Source organism: Aethalodelphis obliquidens, unplaced genomic scaffold (genome assembly GCF_003676395.1).
Source record: "Aethalodelphis obliquidens isolate GAN/ISIS:26980383/991018 unplaced genomic scaffold, ASM367639v1 scaffold37, whole genome shotgun sequence".
NCBI lineage: Eukaryota > Metazoa > Chordata > Mammalia > Artiodactyla > Delphinidae > Aethalodelphis > Aethalodelphis obliquidens.
Genome location: NW_020837981.1, coordinates 16,294,235 through 16,317,332, shown reverse-complemented (window position 1 = coordinate 16,317,332; position 23,098 = coordinate 16,294,235). Strand labels below are relative to the sequence as shown.

At 42.5% G+C, this 23,098-nt stretch overlaps 1 non-coding gene across 1 annotated transcript; it reads left to right on the top strand.

The window, feature by feature from the left end:
* Positions 1-520: 520 nt before the first annotated feature.
* Positions 521-602, top strand: TRNAS-UGA (transfer RNA serine (anticodon UGA)). The gene has a single exon. It is a non-coding gene; the product is annotated as a tRNA-Ser (tRNA).
* The last annotated feature ends 22,496 nt before the right edge of the window (positions 603-23,098 follow it).

The following is a 23,098-nucleotide window of genomic DNA, read 5'->3' as shown; positions in this document are numbered from 1 at the left end:
GAAAGATGACTGAATGAGCAGGAGCCTGCGAGAAGCGAGCCCACAGGCAGCGGTCGACTCCTCACGCCTTCACTCACACCTCCCTCTCAGAGGAGAGCTCGACGCGACCTACGCGGCAAACGCAGCCGGCGACGCAGAAACTTTCCAGGGCGCGGGCCCGGAGCACTGAGCGAGACGAATCTTTGTTTCACAGTTTTCTCGGTGACGTAGTGAGGAAGCGGGAGAGCAAAAACCAGGTCAGAGACCAGAAGCCAAGCAGGGTTGCGACTTTCGATTTTCCGAGCGCAGGGAAGGGCTTCTAAGACTCGCCTTTAAAGGCGTTTACTTAAACTACTTAAGGGAGTTTCTATTATTTCCTCGCGTTCACGGGGTAATTCCCGCAATTTGGGCAGTCAGCCTCAGCCACCTCTCACACAGCAGAGCTCGCGGAAGTTGTAAGCCCCGCCCACTCGTGAGGCTGGTGCGCATGTGCCCAGTTGTTTTAACACTAAAGGATTTCCGCCTTCACGTCTTCACCGTGGCAGCGATGGCCGAGTGGTTAAGGCGTTGGACTTGAAATCCAATGGGGTCTCCCCGCGCAGGTTCGAACCCTGCTCGCTGCGAAAAAGGAAGAAGCTTTTTTACCCACTTCCAACAGATGCTGTCATACGATAATCCGTACTCTTCCGGCTGTATTTCCCCTATCTGCCCGCTAAATGGCCCGACTGCAGAGAAGTTAAATGTCTCAAAGAAAAGCCAGTAAATGTCAGTGCTGTAAACATACGCTGTTTACACTAGTGGGAATAGCCTTTATTCCCTTTATACTAAATAGTAACTAACGGTTTTAGAATCTTGTTCCTTGTTCACAAAATAAAAATAAAATGAAGATAAATATTGCCGGGAATTTTCAGGCTATCACAGCCAGAACAAGATATCATCTCATTAAAACTGATGGCAAGGCTAATGCGACCTCTCCTTCCATCCCAGAATCACCTTCAACGGTTCCCCCACCACATCCAAAAGTGGTGTGAAATGGGAGATAATAAAAACTTTTAAAAGTTCAACTTCTAAAGTATGATAGGTAGATCCACATGATGGAACACTGCATGTAGCCACTAAAATGGTATTAATGACATGGGAAGACTTTCCCAATACATTGCTAAATGCAAAAAGTCGAACAGGTTGGAAAACAGTATATATTATGATCACATTTTTGTTAAACAATTCAGTTATATAACCGTTTATGTGGCAACAATGGCAGAAAAAAAGAGATAGTGAATGGGGGCTGGAAAGAAAGAACCAAAATGTTAGCAGTAATTATTATCTCTGGGTGGTGGGATTTGGGGGTTTTAATTTTCTTAACAGATAGTTTCTTGCTTAACTGAGTTTTCTAAAATGTGTATATTGATCCAGTATTTTTTTTAGTAATAAAAGGAAATCATGAGGTTAGTCTGAGACCCTGCACATCCCCTTTCTGCTCCCTTCGCCCACTTTCACAATCTCCCTCCCACTCCATGCTTTCCAGGTGTTCTTATGGAGCTCCCTAACACCTTAAGGCTATGGATAGCTTTCTGTGGTACCTGAAGTAGATTCCATCCACACAGCCCCCATCCCATTTGAGACTTGACTGAGCATACACATTCACCACATTCACATCTTCAGTCCCTCCTCTCTGCCCAATCCCCTCCTCTTCTGCCCCCATTCAAGCCACTTATAAATGACTGTACTAGTTTCCTAGCTGATTTCCTTCCCTCTTTCAGTCAGGATCACATTCAGCAGTAATTAACAAAAAAATCTAACTCTAGTGACTTAAATACATAAGGGGTTTGTCTCAAGAAATCTGGGAATAGGCAATTCTCAGATGGAACAGGGAACAGGGCTCTTTCCAGCTTTCTGCTTGCCATTTTTAATGCATAGGCCTCATCCCCTGCTTGTTGTCTCATTGTCCTAAGATGGTTGCCAAATCTCCAGACCTCACATCAGTATTCAGCTAGAAAGGGGAGAGACAATACCCCTCAGTTTATATGTCATTTACATGCACTGTGTAACATGGCTACCACTAGCTACAAGGAATTCTAGTGAAGTAAGTGTTTTTAGCTGAGTGTATTGCTACCTAAGTTAAAATTAGAATTCCACTGTTAAGGAAAAAAGATGGATGGGTACTGAGTGGGCAACCAAATGTATCTTCCACACTCTTCTAACAGGAAAGTCAAAAGGCCTTCAAAACAAGTCCCCTGTCAACCTTCCCAGCCTTCCCTTTCTTCTCTCCCATCTCCTTTTATTAGAAGGCCTCCCAGCACTGTATGATGGCTCATGCCTTTGAACCTTGTTACATGTTCACATACAATTACCTATACGTAATCCTTCTTTTGCCTTAACACTTTCTCCCTTCCTTTGGAGAAGAGGACTGCCTATCATTTGAATTCCCTTCCTAGTTAGAGGACTGGCTCTCTTTTCGAATCTACATGTAAGACTCTAATTCATCTTTGCTCCCCCTTCCCCCATCTCCATCACAGAAGCTGAAAAAAGCCACTTATTAGCTTCCCAGACTCCCTTGCCACTAGGGAGGCAGCATGTGACCTAGGCCCAACCAATCAGATGTGCCCACCCGCAACTTTCAATCAGAGAGATTAATGCAAAGAAGCAGGGAGGGTAAGGATCCAACCTGGTGGTGAGCAGAGGCCATAGTAGCAGCTGCAGGGATTGCTAAGGGCAGCAGCACCAGGGCTGCAATTGGGGTTTACAGTTGTTCAGCAGCGGCGACAGTAGTGTTTATACCCAACTTGCTCTGTGGCGTCATTCTGCCTTGATCTTGGGCTTTGCCTAGCCTAACTTACTCCTGTCCCATTTTCCAAAAGTGGCTTTAGCCCTCCTGGCAATTCTGTGAACTATTTAATATCCTTCCAGTAAGTATTCTGCTTAAATCAGCCCCAGTCAATTTATTTTCTTCCAAATATCAGATATAGCTTCCCTCTTCACCCCACTATCACCTGCTGGGAAAATTCATGTTCTTTCTTCCACCTTCTGAGTAAAGCATTCCTGCAATTTCCAGGGTTGACCCAGAAGCCCCATTTTTATTCTTTTATTCTTGCTACTTATTATAGCAAGGCTCACATTGATCTATTTCTGCCTGTTTGCCTCTCTTCCCGCTAAATAGTAAATTTCCTGCAAACATAAAAAGGGACCATGTCTCTTATCTTTGTACCCCTGCCTCACACAGAAAAAGTACTCGATAAATCTTTAACGAAGGAATGAATAAATACCTGAATCTGCACACAAATCCACACTCAATCCCTAGAATACCCCAAAAAAATGGGCAAGGGAGGAAGCCAACTTGCTATCCTCCTTTTGAAAGTCACTAACCTTTGCCCTTAGCATGAGTTAATTCAATATACAATATCCTCTTCTCCTTCCCTTTCCATTGCCTTCCCTTTCCTTATTTTTTCCTTGCGTTCTTTTTATTTGTCTTCTGTTCCCTTGTCTTCTAGCACTGAAAGGGCAGATTGAACCAGGAGGTAAGTGCATACAGACCTCCATCTCTCTGGTCACCCCCCATGCCCATCTCCCTGAGAGTGGTTCACTTTCACCCTGGCCGCCGTGTAACCTGAATGTCAGCTCTCTCCATGGGGAGCAAAGGAACATCCACCAAAGACTTTAGAGAGGAGATATGGAAGAGGTTCTGCAGTGCACTCCTCAGAGGACACAACCTCAACATTTCTCTTCATCCAAGTCCCCCAGCCCCTTCGCTCTCCTGTGCATCCCCTGGAGCCTGCCTTTTCCAGCCCAGCTGCACATGGTGCATGACCTTGAGGATTTTCCCTCAAGACCCCAGCTTTTTCATTCTTTTAGAATACAGAGTAATTCAGCCGTGTCCCTGTGCATTGGCATCAGTGTGCCCAGCAATCAAAGAGCTACCCTTAGAAGGCAGAGGAGGTTATAAATGTGATACCAAAGTCTCCTGCCCCACCAAATATTTCTCTACCCACTTCTATTAATACAGGATTAATCCTGCAACTTCCCAATCAGGGTTCAAAAAGATTTTCAGTGTAGATGGACCGAAGGGAAATTTTTGTAAATTGTAATCAGTTGATCTGAAGGCAAATACTGAACTCATAACCATCCCTCCCTTCCAAATCCAAGTCCTTCTCCATGTTCTTCCAGTTTGTAGCATCTCCTGCCACAGAGCAGGACACACCCACTTGGAATCATCCTGATACTTGCTATTCCTCACCTCATTTCCTATCCAACCCAAGTGCCACTGAGTTTACCCCTAAATATTCTCAGAATCCACTTTGTTCCAAATCTACCACCACCACCCAGTCTAAATCAACATCACCTCTCATGTCACACTTGTTTTAAGATAACACTTCTTTCATAAGTAGTCCTTCACATCGGCTGTTATGCCTTCACAAGCCCCCCATGCCCACCTTTGGAGGAACTGCTCCCCAGCGTGCCCATGTCCCCAAGAACATGGTCTTAGGCTCTCTCTAAATGCTAGAATGCAAACAACTAACGATGATACCTAAGTCTTAGCTCCTGCAGGGGTTAGAGTGACAGAACCTCTGACACTGGAATTTTCAGACAAAACAGATGACTTTTTTCTGTCTGAAGCACTGATGGAGAAAACTTAGAACTTTCAGCTCTTGTTCTAATGACTACTTTTCTTCCCAACCTACATGAAGTTAATCAGACAAGCTCACCCAAGCTAGTAAACTGGATGTCGCAGGAATTTAGTTATTTCTTTTTCCTTCCCACTCTCTCCCACTTCTACTCATTAGTCCTAGGTCTGGGGACACTCTTTCATGGACTGGATTCTGAGGCCTAAAAGAGTGGATGGGATGGACTTAGATTTACCTTAGTTGCTTTGCCTGGTACTGGGCTGCCAGGGGAGGCATGAGTGAGCAAGGTCAGGTCTCCATTGGTATCTCTAGGCCATTCCGAAGACTCCAGTGACAGAGAACATGGCCCATGGGCTTCATGCTCTTGAAGCTTTCTGCTGCCTGAGGTCAGGGAAGGAGAAGAGTCAGGGATTGGTAAGATTCTCACTGAGGTACTGAGGTAGGGCACAGCCCCCGCCTGGTCAGTTCATCAATCCCAGGTCCCATTCCAGGGATCTCAGAGCCCTTTGTTCTTTCATATCACATTTATTCCCAAACACTTTTGGGGGATATGTTTCCCTCCCAAACATATTCATTTGAGACAAGATTCTCAGAGTATTTGTCCAGCAAGGGACTTTTAGACATATTTCACCTGACACCACATAAGATAAGTATACACAGTGTCCATCCAAAAAGTATTTATCTTCCAGATATTAAGATACATACATCAGTGGAGAAAGACTGTCAGTGTTTTGAAATAACATGTATTAGGATGTTGGAGCACAGAAATGCCACACTTTTTGGTACACACCTCTACTACAGAGATCAGCAAACATTTTCTGTGAAAGGTCAGCTAGTAGATATTTCAGGCTTTGCAGGTCATGTGGTTTCTGTTGCAACTACTCAACTTTGCCTTTGTAACATGAAAGAAGCCATAAACAAATGAGTGTGGCCAAGTTCCAACAAAACTTTATTTACACAAGCAGGCAGAAGGCTGGATTTGGCCCACAGGCTGTAGTTCACCCATCCCTGTTCTACAGGACTCTTCCCAGTATAATAAAAAAAAAGTTTTTCCAAGTTATAATTGTTAAGATACAATTATTTGGGACATTGTTAAGAGGCTGGTTAACATTTTACTCGTTCTTTCCAGTTTATATGTATCTATGATATCTTACAATTTCCATTAACATAAAGATATCAAGAAAGGACATCAGTAATATATGCATGAGACAAAAGTGGGAATGAATGCTTTCTAAGATCATTTCCTCTCAATACATCAGAATGACCCAGAACCTTCACAGCAAAGTGAATCAGTTATACATATACATATATCCACTCTTCTTTAGATTCTTTTTCTATATAGGTCATTATAGAGTATTGAGTAGAGTTCCCTGTGCTATACAGTAGGTCCTTTTTCGTTTTCTATTTTCTATATAGTAGTGTTATATGTCAATCCCAGTCTCCCAGTTTATCCCTCTCCCCTGCCCTTTCCCCTCTGGTAACCATAAGTTTGTTTTTTACATCTGTGCCAAATCCTTATTGATGACCATTAAAGTTGTTTCCAATCTTTTGATTTTACCAAAGAAAAAAAGAAAAAAGTGCTTCGAAGAAAATCTTGTATATATGACATTTTCTAAAGGAGGGATCTTAATCCCAGTTATCCATTTTCATGTACAATTGAGAGAAAGCGATCAGCCCTTTGTGCAAGTAACAGGAACTGGCTTCAAGAAATCAAACAGTTCTAAAAACATAGTCTAACCTCAATAAAGCTGAAAAATAAATTTAAAAAAAAAGGTATAGTCTACACAAATACCCTAGAAAGAAAGGGGAAGCCTCCACTCTGCTAATCTATTCCATTTCCAGGGGAAAGGAAGGGCTAGAAGTAAAAGTACTCATTTATCTTCTGACATCTCAAATGAGTCAATTCTTGGAAATTTTCCCTTCCCTTCCCCCTTCTGTCTCCCCTCTCCTCTGCTTAGCTCCATATTGTACCCAGTAATTACTGGGCTTCCTGGAATTTTTATTAACAATTCAAGATGCTCCAAGAGTAATTTCTGTGACCACAGTCTCTGCTAACTCAGTGCTCTCTGGGGACAGTGCTCACTGCCTCTGGCTCATAAAAAGGACAACAAAGTCTGGAGTTACGAAGAATGCAGGTCTGAACCTTCCCTGCAGAATGACCATGGTTATTTGTAAGGCAAGGGAGTGATGAGAGGTCCACCAGACCCACTCTCAGCTCCTGTTTCTACTTGTAGAAACTTTCAGGGGTAAGATGGATGACTTGAGGAATTTTTTTCAGTACCTACATTAATATCATGGCACAGTCCCAACTACTTTGCAAGACTGACTTGAGGGTGGATTCACTGTAGAAACAAATTTATTTCTTAAATGATGGCAAAGAGGTTCAGAGACACTCTTATCTATTGCTTTTCCTGTTCTTGCTTTGGCCATGAAAATTTGCCAATATATCGTTCAAATCCCCTTGTGACAATTTGATTTTGCTTCTCGTTCATCCAGCCTTGAAAAATGACCACAGCTCAGGCAGATTGATGCTTCCCGGCCACTCGTTTCTAACATGTATTAATACATCAGCACCACCTTCGAGTAGTACATCTTTCTAAATTATTCTTTGTTTTTATCCCCAATGCTTTTTAAGCTTCGTTAAAAAAATAAACCTCTAACCATTTTTCTCAAGATTGTCTCTATAAAACACCCAACCTGCCACTGACTAGGCTATATCTTCATATTTCAATTTTTTAGTTGCTCTTTTTTATTATCTGTTACTATTACTATAGCATTCTCACTGAGGGGAACATTTGGCTATTGAGGAAATAAGGGGAGGTTTTCATCTGTCAAAAACCAAAATTCGGGCTTCCCTGGTGGCGCAGGTGGTTGAGAGTCCGCCTGCCAATGCAGGGGACACGGGTTCGTGCCCCGGTCCGCGAAGATCCCACGTGCCGCGGAGCGGCTGGGCCCGTGAGCCATGGCCACTGAGCCTGCGCGTCTGAAGCCTGTGCTCCGCAACCGGAGGGGCCGCAGCAGTGGGAGGCCCGCGCACCGCAAAAAAAAAAAAAATTCAACTGTGTAAATTTGAAGATCTAAGTGGCTTTCTTCAACAATTCTTGAATCAGGCGGCATCCCATCTAGTAAATAGAAAGGCTCTGAGACGTTGTACAAAAATGGAAGGTTTTTACAGGCAGAATGGGGTGGGACAAAAAGGTAATAGCAAAAGAAAAGATTGTTTCAGTCCAGGCTGACTTCTTTGGGGGGAAGGGAACGGTAGGAGTCTTTGTCACACAGGTTACCTCAGTAGGGCTGATGAGGAAATTTCAGATTGACTGTTCAAAAGGACACATTTCTGGGAGGAGTTGAATCTGCAATTAAGTCTTGCTGTTTCAGGGACAAATGACTTCATTTGGAGCCTTTTTTTTTTTTTTTTTTTTTTTTGCGGTACACGGGCCTCTCACTGTTGTGGCCTCTCCCGTTGCGGAGCACAGGCTCCGGACACGCAAGCTCAGCGGCCATGGCTCATGGGCCCAGCCGCTCCGCGGCACGTGGGATCTTCGCGGACCGGGGCACGAACCCGTGTCCCCTGCATCGGCAGGCGGACTCTCAACCACTGCGCCATCAGGGAAGCCCAAGGGGCCTCTTTTTTTTTAACACATCTTTTCTGCTAAAGCCCACCACATAGCTATAACATTTCCTAGTTATGACTCTTCTGCAATGTCACAGGTTCTGGTGGGTATTATATTTGAAAAAAATGATAAAAGTATCAAAATGCTTATATCTGTTCTAAAATGTAGGTTTCATTATTCAGGTATGGTGAGGACAACAGATCCGGAGATTACCACTGAAAAGATAATTTGTTAGTTGCAGTGTTGACTGAAAAGAAATGCACAAGGTGAGAGTTGTGAATTGTTTTATTGGGGGCCAAATGAGGACTCTGGCCTGGGAGACAGCCTCTCAGAGAGCTCTGAGGTACGGCTCCAAAGAGGGCAAGGGGAAGATCAATATTATATATGAGTTTAGTGAAGGGAGATACGTGTAGTCAAGCACACATCTAAGCAGAAGGTTGCTGCTAATTATGAGGAGCAAATGTCTCCATTAATGATTTTAGTGCTTTTCTAGATATGAGAAGATGCAAGAAATTGGGCTCATAAAATCTGAAAATATCTAACTATCTGAATGCCTGTTCTGCCAGTTTTTCCCAGAGCACAGAGTGCCTCATTCCTGAACTCCTTTCAGGGTATGTTGAAGCTCAGCAACTGCAGTGGCTTATGACCTAATCCTTGGAAAAGCAGATGGCAAGTGACGATTTTTAGTTGGCAACAGTTACCAAAGGGAGGAGTCATACCAAGCCATTGGGGATGGGGGTGGGGCAATGCTGGGAAGCTCTGGGTCTGTCCAGAGTAGAGGAAGCAAGGGGGAAATGTGGGCTAGTCTCTACTTTGATTTCTGTGAGAAGGAGCTGGTGAGGCAGGGTAAATAGGTTTAGGATTGGCTAGTTTGAATGATTTCAGCAGGCTCCTGGGTGTATAAGGGTTGTTCCTAGTTGCCTGGTATCTGGCCCTGGAGTGATGAAGACCTGGGAATAGTGGCCCTGAGGTGGTAGGGGTGTGGGCTGAGGGTTGGTTCATTTGCATGAACTGCAGGTGAGAGGCATGCCTGCAGGTGAGATGCTTACTGTCTCCAGGAATTGGCTAGCCTGGGAGGGACAGTCTCTCCAGGGTTAGTAAGGCCCTAGATGTCAAAGCCTCAGAAATACAGAAAATAAAAGGGCATGCTTAATAGACTATCGGTAAGTATCTCAGCAAGAAACAGAAGGCACACTCAATTTATGGCAATTCTATATGGGTTTAGTAAAAAAGACTATTTTCAAAGGTATGGAGAGGGTATAGAAAACCCACAAGGGACAGCAAAGTGGTGCAAACAAAGAATGTCCCTTGCCATCCCGTTCTACAAGGATTAAGTCAGTAGCCACTGCAGTCACTGACCTACAAGGACACCCTGAAAGGAATTCAGGACTCAGGACAGGATGAGGCACTCTGTGCTTTGGGAAAACAGGCAAAACAGGCCCTTAGATAGTTATATTTCAGGAAAAAATTTTATGAACCCGGATTCTTGCATCTTCCCATACTTAGAAAAGCACAAAAATAATTAACTGAGATATCTGTTCCCCATGACTAGCAGCAACCTTCTACTGAGATGTGTGCTGAGTTGTCCCTACTCCTTAGCCAAAATCACATATATACTGGCCTCTCCCCTTACCTCTTCAGAGCAGTTCCTCAGAGCTCTCTGAGAGGTTGTCCCCCAGGCTGTAGTCCTCAGTAAGTCCCCAAGTAAAACTGAAACTCACAGTTCTCACGTTGTGCCTTTTATAAGGAGGCGGAGTGGCCACCGGAACCCAGAAGAGCGTTCTGAGGAGAGGGCTGCTCCAGAGGAGTCGTGCACGGTGATCCTGCAGGGAGAAGGCTGGACTCTTCTCCCTCCCTCTACTCTCTGACTGGGCCTCCCCATTGGCCAAACGCCACTGATCAGTCTCTGCAGCTGAAAACAGGACAGAGAGTGGGTCTGAAGGGGGAAATGGAGATAGCCAGGACCCTGCCTTACATAAAACTTGGAAAACAGAAAATAAAAATAATTATTCATAACTGAGCACCTTAACACACCAACTTTATCACTTTATCTATTTCTTTCCTATTCTATGTGTATATAGTTTAATACATAGTTGCATTTAAAATTAAATCACTGACTATTTCAAACACAGACAGATACACAGGAAATAATACAGTATTAAAAAACAAAATTCAACTGAGTAGATTTTAAAGATTTAATTGGCTTTATTGCACAATTCATGAATTGGGCAGCACCTCGTCTAGCAAGTAGAAAGGAGCTCTGAGGAGCTGTACAAAATGGAAGGTTTTTATAGGCAAAGGGGGAAGGGATGAGAAGAGAGTAGATGACCTCATCTTCCTTTGGGGGATGGAAAAGGGTTATGTGGTAGATTACCTCATTCTTGCTGACCAGAGAATTCCGAACTGACTAGTTAAAACTACATTCTGGGGAGAGATTGAATCTGCAACTAGGTTAGGTATTAAGTTTCAGTTTGATGATGTAGGCTTAGCACAGCTGACTCAATTTGTGGCCTGTTGCCTCTTTTTTTAACAATCATATATAGTATATTTTATATTTTTCATTAAAATTATTTCATAAGGTTTTTGCTCGTCTTCATAATCATGATTTTTAATGTCTCTCTAACAAACTAAACAGTAACTACATCAAATTTAACGAAGCAATTGTTGCACACTGAGGCTGCTTTCTTTTTTGTTTTTGCTAAACAATAATGTTAAGTAATGATGTGATGTACATCTCTGAGATATAAGCTTTTTTCCATGTTTTATGTTATTTCTTTAGGATCTACATCTCCAAGAATGAGACTATTGAGGCAAAGAATATGAACATTTTTGTGTCTCTAAATACATATTCCTAAACTGCATTGCTAAAGAGCTGTGCCAATGTATAGGGCCACCAATAATGCATAAGAGAGCTGGGATCACAAAACCCTTATATACATTGAATATTTTCACTTGCAACTTTTATTTTGCTAATTTAACAGGTAAGCACACTCCTCATTTTTATTTGATCTGTTTTTCTTTGATTACTATTACAGTTTCTATGTTTTACCATACATTTGTTTACTAGTTGTACTTGCTGCCCAATTTCTGGCTTTCTAGTGAATCAGTTACTGGTCCCTAAAACTGCTGCTGAAATTGACCCTTAGGGGAATCCCTACTGAAAACAGTTGAGTGTCATGGTGAAAAGACAGCAATTTCAAAGGATAGAGGCTAATGAATTTCAAGCTAAGGGTTATCAGTCTTAACATCTACCTTTGGGGTAACTCTATCAGATTATAAGATTTATCCACCCCTCCCCTAGTATCCTCCTTGCCCTGTGTTCCACCATTTAAAAGAACTTTTTTTGCAAAACTAAATTCAGCCTGAATGACTGCAGTAATTAATCATGTTACTTTCTGGTTTTATTGGCAATATGATGATCCAGCATCTCTCCTGGGAGATATTGGGGGTAGCTGGCCTTGACTGACTGATTCTGAGATACATGTGGGTCTATTATGGTATAGACCATCATCATAATCAATCATCATCATCTTCTCTCTTTCCTTACTTTACAGGCTATTTGAGGAAGTATCTTCCTTGACCCACCAAAATCCAGGGCAGTGAGGGGTTCTTTTTATGTCAGAGATTCTCAAACATTAGAAGAATCACCTATGACAGATTAGTAAAAACACAATCCCTGCACCTCAATGTTGGAGATTCAGATTCAACAAATATGAGGTGAGCCCAGGAATCTACACTTTTTTAAATGATTGAGATGCAGGGGTGTCTAAGGACCACACTTTGTAAATAAAACACTGGTACAGATCCTTGGGATAGGAAGTGTATCTGTACTGAAAATAGTCAAGATAGAGGCAGAAAAGAGTCTGGAAATGGGGAGGAGGGGGAATGTAGTCCAGTAAGAGGTCCTTCTGGGTCCATTCTCCAAAAGTGTCATTGTGGAGGAAACAGTTCAAATGAGACCAGAATTGGGTGGAGAAAGTAGTCAAAGTGTGGCAACTTTTTTATATTCAAGGGATTCAGTGGTCAACAAAACAACCTGTCCCTATCCTGTTGAAGGTTACCATACAGTGACACTTAATTCATTATTAACATCATTTAGTGATATTTAATTATATTTTCAGTATTACTCCTCCCTACACCCTATTTCCTAACATGCTAAAATGTATCTCTAAGCTTCTGCATCAATCCTACTATGACCACAAAGTTTCAGATAACCAGTGGTCTTTGGTGTGCGCGCGCGCACGCACACGCACACACACACACACACACACACACACACACACACACACATTCCCTTTGTGAACAAAGTGTTTCTCTTCCACGCAGCATTGACATCAGCATACTGGCCTGAGCAACTTTCAGAATTGCTGGATTGCTTAAGATTTCTTCTAGGTTTTATTCATGAAATGTCTGTGGTGGACAAGGATACCAGCTGACCACACTGTAGAGGTGCAGAGGCAAAGAAACAACCAGATCTGGATTCTTTTTGCAACATCACAGCAACTAACAAGTGCTTTTTTTGGGGGGTGGGGGGGGAACCCTTCTCCTACTACTAACCCAAGGCTGCCATCTTGTGGCCATCTGAGGAATGGTGACACAAGCTTGCAGATTTTAAGAACTTTTTTTAAGGGAACCATGTGAATATATTGATGGAAGAAAAGTCTTAACACTTTCTTGTCATACCTTCCATCAATTTTTAGCTTAGATAGAACTTACTTTGGATAATTTTGAAAATAGAATAGAAAAAAATTCTACTCAGAGACGCACAGAAATTTAGAATAGAAAAGATCTTAGAAATCACCTTATAAAGAAATAGCCACACTTTTTGTAAAACTAGTTCACCAAAATGCCAAAGTCTTGACGTATCTACCACTCTGCCAAAATTGCTAGAAACCAGATTACACATTTTTCACACAGTAACTGTGCACTGTGAAATTCCCCTTTATCCTGAAATGAAACCACTCCTAAAGAAAGATCTCATTTGATACTCATTGCAGAAACCAACCTGCCTGTGTTTGAAGTGCTCTCCCTGACTCATTTTTCTTCAGGGCTTCAACAATATGTGCATATCTGCAGTTCTGATGTCTTCCCTTAAGCAAACAAACGTCCTTCTTTCCAAGCCCTTGTTAAACACCTACAGTACTGTGTCACTTTCTTGTTTCCTCTCTGAAACTAGTTGTAAGGCTTAACTCTCATCATTGAAAAGCACAAAACTTCAACCCAAAAGATATCTACCCTGGTGGCGCAGTGGTTAAGAATCTGCCTGCCAAGGCAGGGGACGCGGGTTCGATCCCTGGTCCGGGAAGATCCAACATGCCGTGGAGCAACTAAGCCTGTGTACCACAACTACTGAGCCTGCGTGCCTAGAGCCCGTGCTCCGCAACAAGAGAAGCCACCGCAATGAGAAGCCCGCGCACTGCAACGAAGAGTAGCCCCTGCTTGCCGCAACTAGAGAAAGCCTGCATGTAGCAACACCCAGCATAACGAAAAATTTAAAAAAAAAAAAAAATCTACCCTGGGCAAGCACTTTAGTTGTCCTCAGCACAGTTTTGGGCATTGTACCAAATGCACAAGCAATGTCAGAGCTCAGTGAGGTGGAAGCCCCGGTGGGGAGGGAGGCTCTCAGAGACTGACTGCCAAATAGAAAATAGAAGATCAGTCCCTAGCAGAATTCAGAGTAAAGAGTTAAAGAGTTACATGCAAACAAATGGCTTTTTCTCTAGCTCTCTGAAAGAGAATTTTTATCAGCGATTTGTATAAGATTATCACAAATACAGTGTCGTTGTACCAAGCTACTTTTGTTGGTCTACTGTGCATGAGGTCAGGGACTCAGTGAGGGGATCCAGTGGTGAACAAGACAGGTCCTGTTTCAAGAAGTTCACGATCTTGTAGTAGCGATAGACAGTAACCAATAACAAGCAGGTGATGCACGCTACAGTAGGCACAGATTGGTTCAGATGATGTAGGAGCACCTGAGCCAATGTAGGGCAAGCAAGGAAGGCTTCCTGGTGTAACCCAACCCCCTCACTTTACTGAGGAGAAAATAAATCTTTTGTATTGAATGGCTTGCCCAATGTCTCTGAGTTAGAAAATGGCAGATCCAAGACCAAAAGCCAAGTCTGTGACCCCAGGAAGGAACGAACAGAGGCCCAGAGGACCTTGGCTTATTCAGGAAATTCTAGGGCTGTGTAGTTTTGTGCGGTGGTTTATGCATTTGTCTAGTTTTCTTCTAATCCCACCTTCCTTACTTCTACCTCAACCTCTCCCTCTTATTTAGATTTTCAGTTCTCTGTCATTGTCCTTATTCAAAGTAACAGAATATCATGTCCAAGATGGACCTATCTGAAGATGTTTAGATTATGATGTGGCAGAAGAGGAAGCAAAGAAGAAAAGAAGAGTTTAAGTTATGTAGTTACTATTTTAACTTTTTATTATGGAGTGCATTCGTTTCCTAGGGCTGCTAAAACAAAGAACCACAAACTGGGTAACGTGACCAACAAACATTTATTGCCCCACAGTTCCGGAGGCCAGAAATCAAGGTCTTGTTAGGATCATGCTCCCTGTGAAGACTCAAGAGGAGAATCCTTCCTCGCCTCTTACTAGTCTGGCGGTAGCCATCAATCCTTGGGTTTCTTGGCATCTAACCACTCTAGTCTCTGCCTCCGCCAGTCACATGGAACTTCCCCTGTGTGTCTCTGTCCAAATTCCCCCCTTCCTGTTTTATTCCACCTTCAGTGATATACAACTGACATATAACACTATGAAAGTTTAAGGTGTACAACATGTTGATTTGATACACTTATATGCTGCAAAATGATTACCACCACACCATTAGCTAATATTGATACCTCCATTGCCTCACATACTTGCCATTTCTTTTCTGTGGTGAGAACATTTAAGATCTACTTTTGTATACTTTCAAGTATATAATACAGTATTATTAACTATAATCACCATGCTATACCTTGGGTCCTCAGAACTTATTTGTCGTATAGCTGGAAGTTTGTACCCTTTGACCAACATTTCCCTATTTCCCCTGTCCTGGTAAACCACTATTCTATTCTCTGTTCTATGATTTTTGGCTTTTGGGGATTCCATGTAAAAGTGATACCATACAGCATTTGTCTTCCTCTGATTTATTTCGCTTAGCATAATGCCCTCAAGATGCACCCATGTTGACACAAATGACAGGACTTCCTTCTTTCTCATGGCTGAATAGTATTCCACTGTGTATATATACCACATCTACTTTATCCATTCATCTGTTGACAGACACTTAGATTGTTTCCACATCTTGGCTATTATGAATAAACAGGTAATGAACATGGGAGTGCAGATATCTCTTCAAGATCCTGTTTTCATTTCCTTTGGATATATACCCAGAAGTGAGATTGCTAGATTATATAGCAGTTCTATTTTTAATTTTTTGAGGAACCCCATACTGTTTTCCATAATGGCTGCGCAAATTTGCATTCCATTTACAGTGCACAAGCGTTCCCTTTTCTCTGCATCTTCAACAACACTTGTTATCTCGGGGTTTTGTTTGTTTTTTGATGATACTCATTCTAAGAGGTGTAAGGTGGTATCTCGTTGTGGTTTTGATTTGCATTTCCCTGATGATTAGTGACGTTGAGCATCTTTTCATGTACCGGTTGGCCATCTTTATGTCTTCTTTGGAAAAATGTCTATTCTGATCATCTGACCATTTTTTAATAGGATTATTTGGTTTTCTGCTGTTGAGTTGTATGAATTTTTTATATATTTTGGATATTAACCCCTTATCAGGTATATTATTTACAAATATTTTTCACCCACTCCATAGGTTGCCTTTTAATCTTGCTGATTGTTTCTTTTGCTATGCATAAGCTTTTAAGTTTGTTGTTGTCCCACTTACTAATATTTGCTTTTGTTGCTTGTTCTTTTGGTGTCATATTCAAAAAATTATTGCCAAGACCAATGTCAAGGAGCTTACCACCTATGTTTTCTCCTAGGAGTTTTATGGTTTCAGGTCTTATGTTTTAGTCTTTAATCCATTTTAAATTAATCGTTTAAGCAGTATAAAATACAGGTCCAACTGTATTCTGCATGTGGTTAGCTAGTTTTCCCAACATGATTTATTTCAATAGATAAGACTATCCTTTTTCTGTTGAGTTTTCTTGGCTCCCTTGTCAAATATTAGTTGACTGTTTAAATTTCCCCCTTCTTATAAAAACACCAGTCATACTGGATTAGGGCCCACCCTAATAACCTCATCTTAACTTGATTACATTTGAAAAGACCCTATTTCCAAATAAGGTCACATTCAGAGGTACCAGGAGTTAGGACTTCAGCATATCTTTTTGAAAGACACAATTCAACAAATAGCATGGAGTATTTTGAATATTATATATATGCAAGCATACAGAGAATTAGAGAGTCTAATATAATGAACCCTTATGTACCTATCACCCAGGTTCAACAATAACCAATTCATAGCCAATCTTGTTTCATCTGTACCTCAATTCCCCTCACTCCTATGTAATTTTGAAGCAAATCCCAGACTTCATATCAATTCATCTATAAATATCCGATGCATCTCTAAAGATTAAGACTTTCATTTTAACATGACCACAATACCATTATTACACCTAAAAATGTCAATCATTAATATCCAATTAGTGTTCAAATTTCCAATCATCTCATAAATTGTCTCAGGTTGGATAAGCAACAAGGTCCTACTGTACAGCACAGAGAACTATATTCAATATCCTGAGATAAGCCATAATGGAAAAGAATATAAAAAAGAACATATATATATATGTGTATAATTGAGTCAATTTTCTATACAGCAGAAATTAACTCAACATCGTAAATCAACTATACTTCAAAAAAAATGTCTTAGGTTTCTAACACTTTGTTAATCAGGATCCAAATAAAAACCTCAGAGTCATTGACATTTAAATGGATTAACAATCTCAGCATCTTTATTCTCCCTCTGGTTGGTTGAGCACCAGATGGTTTTGAATATGTAAAGGGCACTCTGAATTTTAAGTGGATGGAGAAAGATGTTGGCAGGAGGAAGAAGGGAGTAGAAAGACAGCAGGGGAGGGGAAAGGTGGAGGGTGAGGTTCTAGAAGCAGGTTGTAGATTCAGGGGTACAAGGCTGGGGTGAAAGGAGCCTGGGGGGTAGGAGGAAGTGGCTCAAATAGTGGCAGAGAGTGGCTAGCAGACAAACTTTTAAGAACAAGGAGGTCTAGTAAATCACTTTATATATAATACTTTACACATTAGCCACCCAGAAATTTTCTCGCTAAACACACAAAGTACTGTCAAGCCTCCAAGCTGTTTCTTCCACTAAAAATACCCTCTCCCACTTCTATCCCAGCCCTTCAACCTGGAAAACTCCTGCACATCCTTCAACACTCAGCTCAGATATCCCACATGTGTGAAGACCTCTCTGATCCCTCCCCCTCAAAGTTGGCTTACTCCATTATTTACCACTCCATAAGGCTTTGGACATACCTCTACTACAACACTCCTCAAATTGCACTCTCATTATCTATGCTCATAGCTGAGTCTCCCACGAAACTGTGGGCTCTTTGAGTGGACTGGCAATGTTGATTCATCTTTGTATCCTGAGTCTCTAGCACCATGCCTGGCACAAAGACAGCATTCAATAAATGCTTACTGAATGAAAGAAAAATTAAAGGAGGAGAGAGAAAAGAAAAAAGGGAAGGGAAAGCAAAGAAAAGATCAAAAGAAGAGAAGAAAGAAGAAACAGAGGCAAGAAAGGAGGACATACACAAGGCAAACAACTGACCTTGCAAGGCAGAACTAGACAGCTTGATTTCAAGGTCACAACATCAAGGCCAAACGAGGCTTTCATGAACGTTTCCTTGGCTAGCACAGCATTTTTAAAATTTTGACTTAGTAATCAAAATTTAAGAATCACATAAAAATCCAGATGTCTAGCTTCTTAAACAAAAATAGAACAATCTATCCTAGGCTGGGCTTAGCCTCCTCCATGGTAACATTGGCTGTATCTAAACATGCTTTTCTCAGATTACCACAGTCACCAGCACTCCCAGTTGTCGTCCCAGCATGGATATGGAGTATCACTGGCCACTTACCATTGCCCTTGTGCTTTTGATTCTCTTATAACTGGTCTACTTCATTCACTTACTTTGCCTGCTTGGCTCATTTAAACATTAGAGTCTATCAACCTTGTCCCAGGTAATCTGCTTCATCTAGATGCTCTGTGGTCACAAAAAAATAATTATAGTAATAATTATTCTAGAGCTGTACTGTCCAATAGAACCTGCTGAGATGGTAGAAATGTTCTGTAATCTGCAGTGTCCAATACTGTAACCACTAGCCACATGTGACTCTTGAGCTCTTGAAATACGGCTAGTGTGACTGAAGAACTGAATTTCTAATGTTATTTCATTTTAATTAATTTAGTTTTAATTTTAATAGCCACACATGGCTAGTGGCTACTAAATTAAAGATGCAGTTCTAGGGCAGTGCCTCTCAAGATTTAACATGCATAGAAATACCTGGGGATCTTATTAAAACACAGATTACAATTTAGCACATCCAGAGTGAGGCCCAAGATTCTGAATGTCTAACAAATTCCCAGGAGATGCTGATGATTCTGGGGTTTGGACCACACTTTGGGGAGGAAGATTCTAGAACGGTGCTGCTCAAACTTTAGCATGCATAAGAATCCCCTAGAGATTCCAGAAAGATTCCAAAACAGATTCCTGGGCCTTGCCCCTCATAGTTTCTGATTGAGTAGGTTTGGGGTGGGGTCCAATAATTTGTAACAAGCACCTGGGTGATGCTGGAGTACCATTTTAGAGAATGGGATGCTGTTGGAAAAAAATCTTTTTATTCACCCTCTGATTTTCTTTCCCAATCGTTACTATTAATAGTTAATATTTGTGTCCTTTAATAAAGGTAGTTACTATCCCATTTTACTGATGAGGAAACTGAGGCACAGGGAGATTAATGAACTTACCTAAGATTACCCTGATGGTAATTGCTGTCTCCAGAGCCACCTTCTTAACCACACACTTCACACCATGGAAGATGTCATCATGGATGTCTGCCAGTGTACTGTCCTTGCCTTGATGCAAAGACTCCCTAATTCCTTGAATTTAAACCAGAAGAGAAGAATCAAATCCAGAGCAGTCTGCTTTTGAGTCCCAATTTTCCTGCTTTTGTTTCACATCTCCTCATTTTACAAGGCAGGAAATGGGTTCTGAGAAGTAGAAGTAAAGGACTTGCCTGAGGCCACAAAGCTAATCATTTCACTTTAAGTATTATCTGGTAAACGACCTTCACGTGGGCTTCTTCCCCTCCCCACCCCCAGCAAAAAGCTTTATTGTTTCCATTTGGTCGAAGGCTTGGGAGAGGGCTGCAGGGTGTTTAAAAAGCTGTCTAGTGGTTGCAGAGAGGGGCTTCAGAGAGAAGCCCTGACACCAGAGGGACTCCTCAAAGGCCGCTGGGCTTCGGAGGCTCCTAGTGGTGCTTGAGGGTGAGTCTTTGGAAGAGATACTCGCCTAGCCCCGCCTGGGGACCAGCCACCCTGCAGAGGCTGGTCAGGTGGCTGCCATCTTCTTGATGAGTTTCACTTGCCCATCTAAGAGGCGGCTCTCCAAGAAGTCACAGAGGTGGAAGTCTGCGCGGGCCGACCATGAGTATGATGGCTTCCATAGCGTCCTGGGTTTTACCCCATTCATCTTGAGATGGCTTCTGCACATCCTGGAAGGGCTTGCGGCAGCCGCACTAGTTTTGTATTTTCAAGAGAGGCTTGACACCTCGCGCTTCTCAGCCAATTCCTGGAAAAAGTGTCCCACGCCCTCCAGAGCCACATGGTGGAGGTGGAAATAGAAGCCCAGAGACAGGTAGGTGTAGGAGGCACGCAGATGCATGTTGACCAGGCGGTTGACGACAGCCTCTACCTCCGCGGAATAATTCTGAAGAATATGGGCGCTCATGGTTGATAAGTAATAAAGAGTTAAGCTCAAAAAATGGTGTTGGCCAATCCCGGTGGCCGAGGATAGCTGAGGGCTGATTCTGAAGGTTGCAACTGGAAAAAAGTTTAGAGGGTGGTTGGGGCCTGGAGCAAGGGGCGTCACCGGCTCGGTTCAGTCCAAACGCTGTTGAAGCAAGCGACACATCCGCGGGACCTCAGAGCCCACTGCTGGGCTTCTATTTCTAAACGTCTCTATACCACATTTCTATTGCTTTAACACAGATGGAATTCCTAAAACTGAGCACTTTTAGCTAGTCGCTACTGGTGGAGACACATCACCCCCCTCCACACACTCAACCCCCAGAATCCTGTGCGTCATCAGTCCATGCGTTCCTCCGCAGCCCCGCCCCTCCAACCCGCCCCCAGTTGGCAGAAGAAAGGCGTTGGGGTGAGGCCAAAGTGAGAGAGGAGGTGGACGGGAGGAGAGAGGTAGGTCGGTGCCCCCAGTCAAGCCGGGAAGTCAGGATCCTTGACCACTAGGTTAGGGGGCGAGTCCTAGCCGCTGGGGAACTGTTGAAAACCGTGAGAACCAGCCTCGGAAACAGGACCCGGAGGAGGCCTTTCTTCCCGCCGACAGACGCTCAGCGCCCGTCAGCGGCAGCAGGGGGCGCTCCAAGCGGCCTCGTGGGCTGGAGATGAGAGCCAGAGAGAACGCTGGCGAAGGCAAGGCGGTGGCTGCCACTCATAGACCTGTTTGGGAGCCCAAATGAAGTTCTTCTGGGGCCGTGGGGAGCCCCAGAAATAACTGGTGGCACGGAAGGGAGAGCTCTGGTCTCCTGTATACAGGTAGAGACATCAAGACGTTAACCGTTTCACGTATAACCTATTTGTTTAAGCCACGTGGTCCTCAACCACATGGCACTTTAGTGTTACCTGGAGCTGTGAAAACCCAACGCCCTTGGGATTGACACAGAGGCCAATTAAATCAGAACCTCTGGGTTTGGGACCCAGTATCAGGGGTTTCATGTTCCCCAGGTGGATTCCAAGATTGAGAACACTGGTTTTAAAAAAGTGTGTTTTTTTAAATTAAATTTTAAAATCTGTTTTCCATTCTATTGTGGGTTTTAGGATGTAGCAAAAGGTACAAATTCCTCAAGAAAATGGAGTAAGTTGTGACAAGACAACAAGATACATGAGAAAATGCTTTGGACAACAAGATACATGAGAAAATCCTTTGGAAACTGGTCAAGGTAGGAGTTGTTGTTATTATTTATTATCCCTGTTTTAGAGCCTTCCCTGATAGTCTAACAAGCTGGAAAGTATTTAAATATTGTACTATACTCCGAAAACAAATCGCCATTGTCGTCAGAGGCGGGATGCTATCAAGAATGATATCGAACTCAGCTGAATGTAAAAAAGATAATTGAGGTGTTTAAGGCTGTGCATCTAGGTATACATACTTAATTGTAATCTCTCGTTTTCTATCTCAGCCCTTTTACTTAAAAGAACAGTAAGAAAGGAAGAGTTATTAGAAAGAAGGATGGGAAAATACACGTCTGCTTTCTCTGCCTTCTCTGTCGTCACTAACCCTTGACTTCTACTTCTGGACCACATAATCCTTATCAGTTTCCATGCTCTCCTGGCTCCCACCCAAGGCCCTAAACAGGCCAACTCTGGACCTGGTCCTGAGCCAAGAGCCTTTGTTCTATGAAGAGAAGATTCTTAATTTCAGCCACAGGTACAAGAAAGTGAATCAGAGAATTCAAGTGATTTGCCCTAAATCCCACCATCAGTTAGAACTGGAAAAAAAACCCAGAAAAAAACAGAAAAAGATCTAGTTCTCCATAAACCTAACCTAGATTCCACTGTGAAAACATTTACTCTTGGCTGCTAATTAATAAAAGAAATCATTATAGCAAAAAACATTGGAAGAAATGAAAGAGCCAGGGTGGGAGGAGAAAGGGTGAGGATGATCTTCCTGTTACAAAATGTTCTCCCACCATGAGGGTAAGAAGACACAGGGAGCTGAGAATAATACTAGAGACACAGCCACACTGATGCATATCACAAAACCTGAAATTGAAGGAAATTGAAGCCTTTCTTTGTGAGACATTTCATCATTTTCTCAGTAATTGCATCAGTTTTGTAATTTCTTCCATCACTGACTCCCCAGTAGCCCTGGCATCTTCTCGTCTGTGATATGGACGTGGCGGGTGATGGTGTTTGCCTCCAGGAAATTAAAGACCCCTCTCAGTAACTGCATTAGTCATTGACACTTGCCGCTGTGATTGGTCTTGTAACCACCATCAGATCTGGGCACGGAAAGGATATGAAAATTCACAAGCGGGAAAACAACCTTATCTTCCCCTGATGCAGCCTTCTCTTTACAAGAAATATCTGCAAAGTCTTTTTTGCATTTCTAATTTGCTCGTTAAAGGACATGTTTTTGACAGGCTGGTATATGTCCATGGGAGACTGGAAACTGTTTGGGATCATAGGAAATTGTGAATTCTGCCTGGGTTTTCCAGAGTTTCTCTACTGAGTTGCCCTTAACTTAAAAGAGCAAAAAATGTTTTAGAATTGTGTTTCAACATTTCGGGACACCCAGAAGACAAGAAGCCATAACACTGAAAAAACACCCTGATCTCGTCCTGTCTCTGTGGAAGGTACCAGAAGAAAAGTATACTCTGATTTTATTACTGCTTTATATCTTGGGCACTCCCTGGGATGACGGCAGTGGGGGGCCAGCTGGGTAAATTTTTCCATAAGCATAGTGCTTCAAACTGAGCCACTCAACGGAGTCTATCCTAGAGTGAAAAAGACTAAAGACAAGAATCCCAATGAACGCACACTGTTTTCTGGGTTTTCCAATCCAATGGCCCTAAGATCTCTGAAACTTGCCAAATTGCATCTGTTGTTTGCTTAAG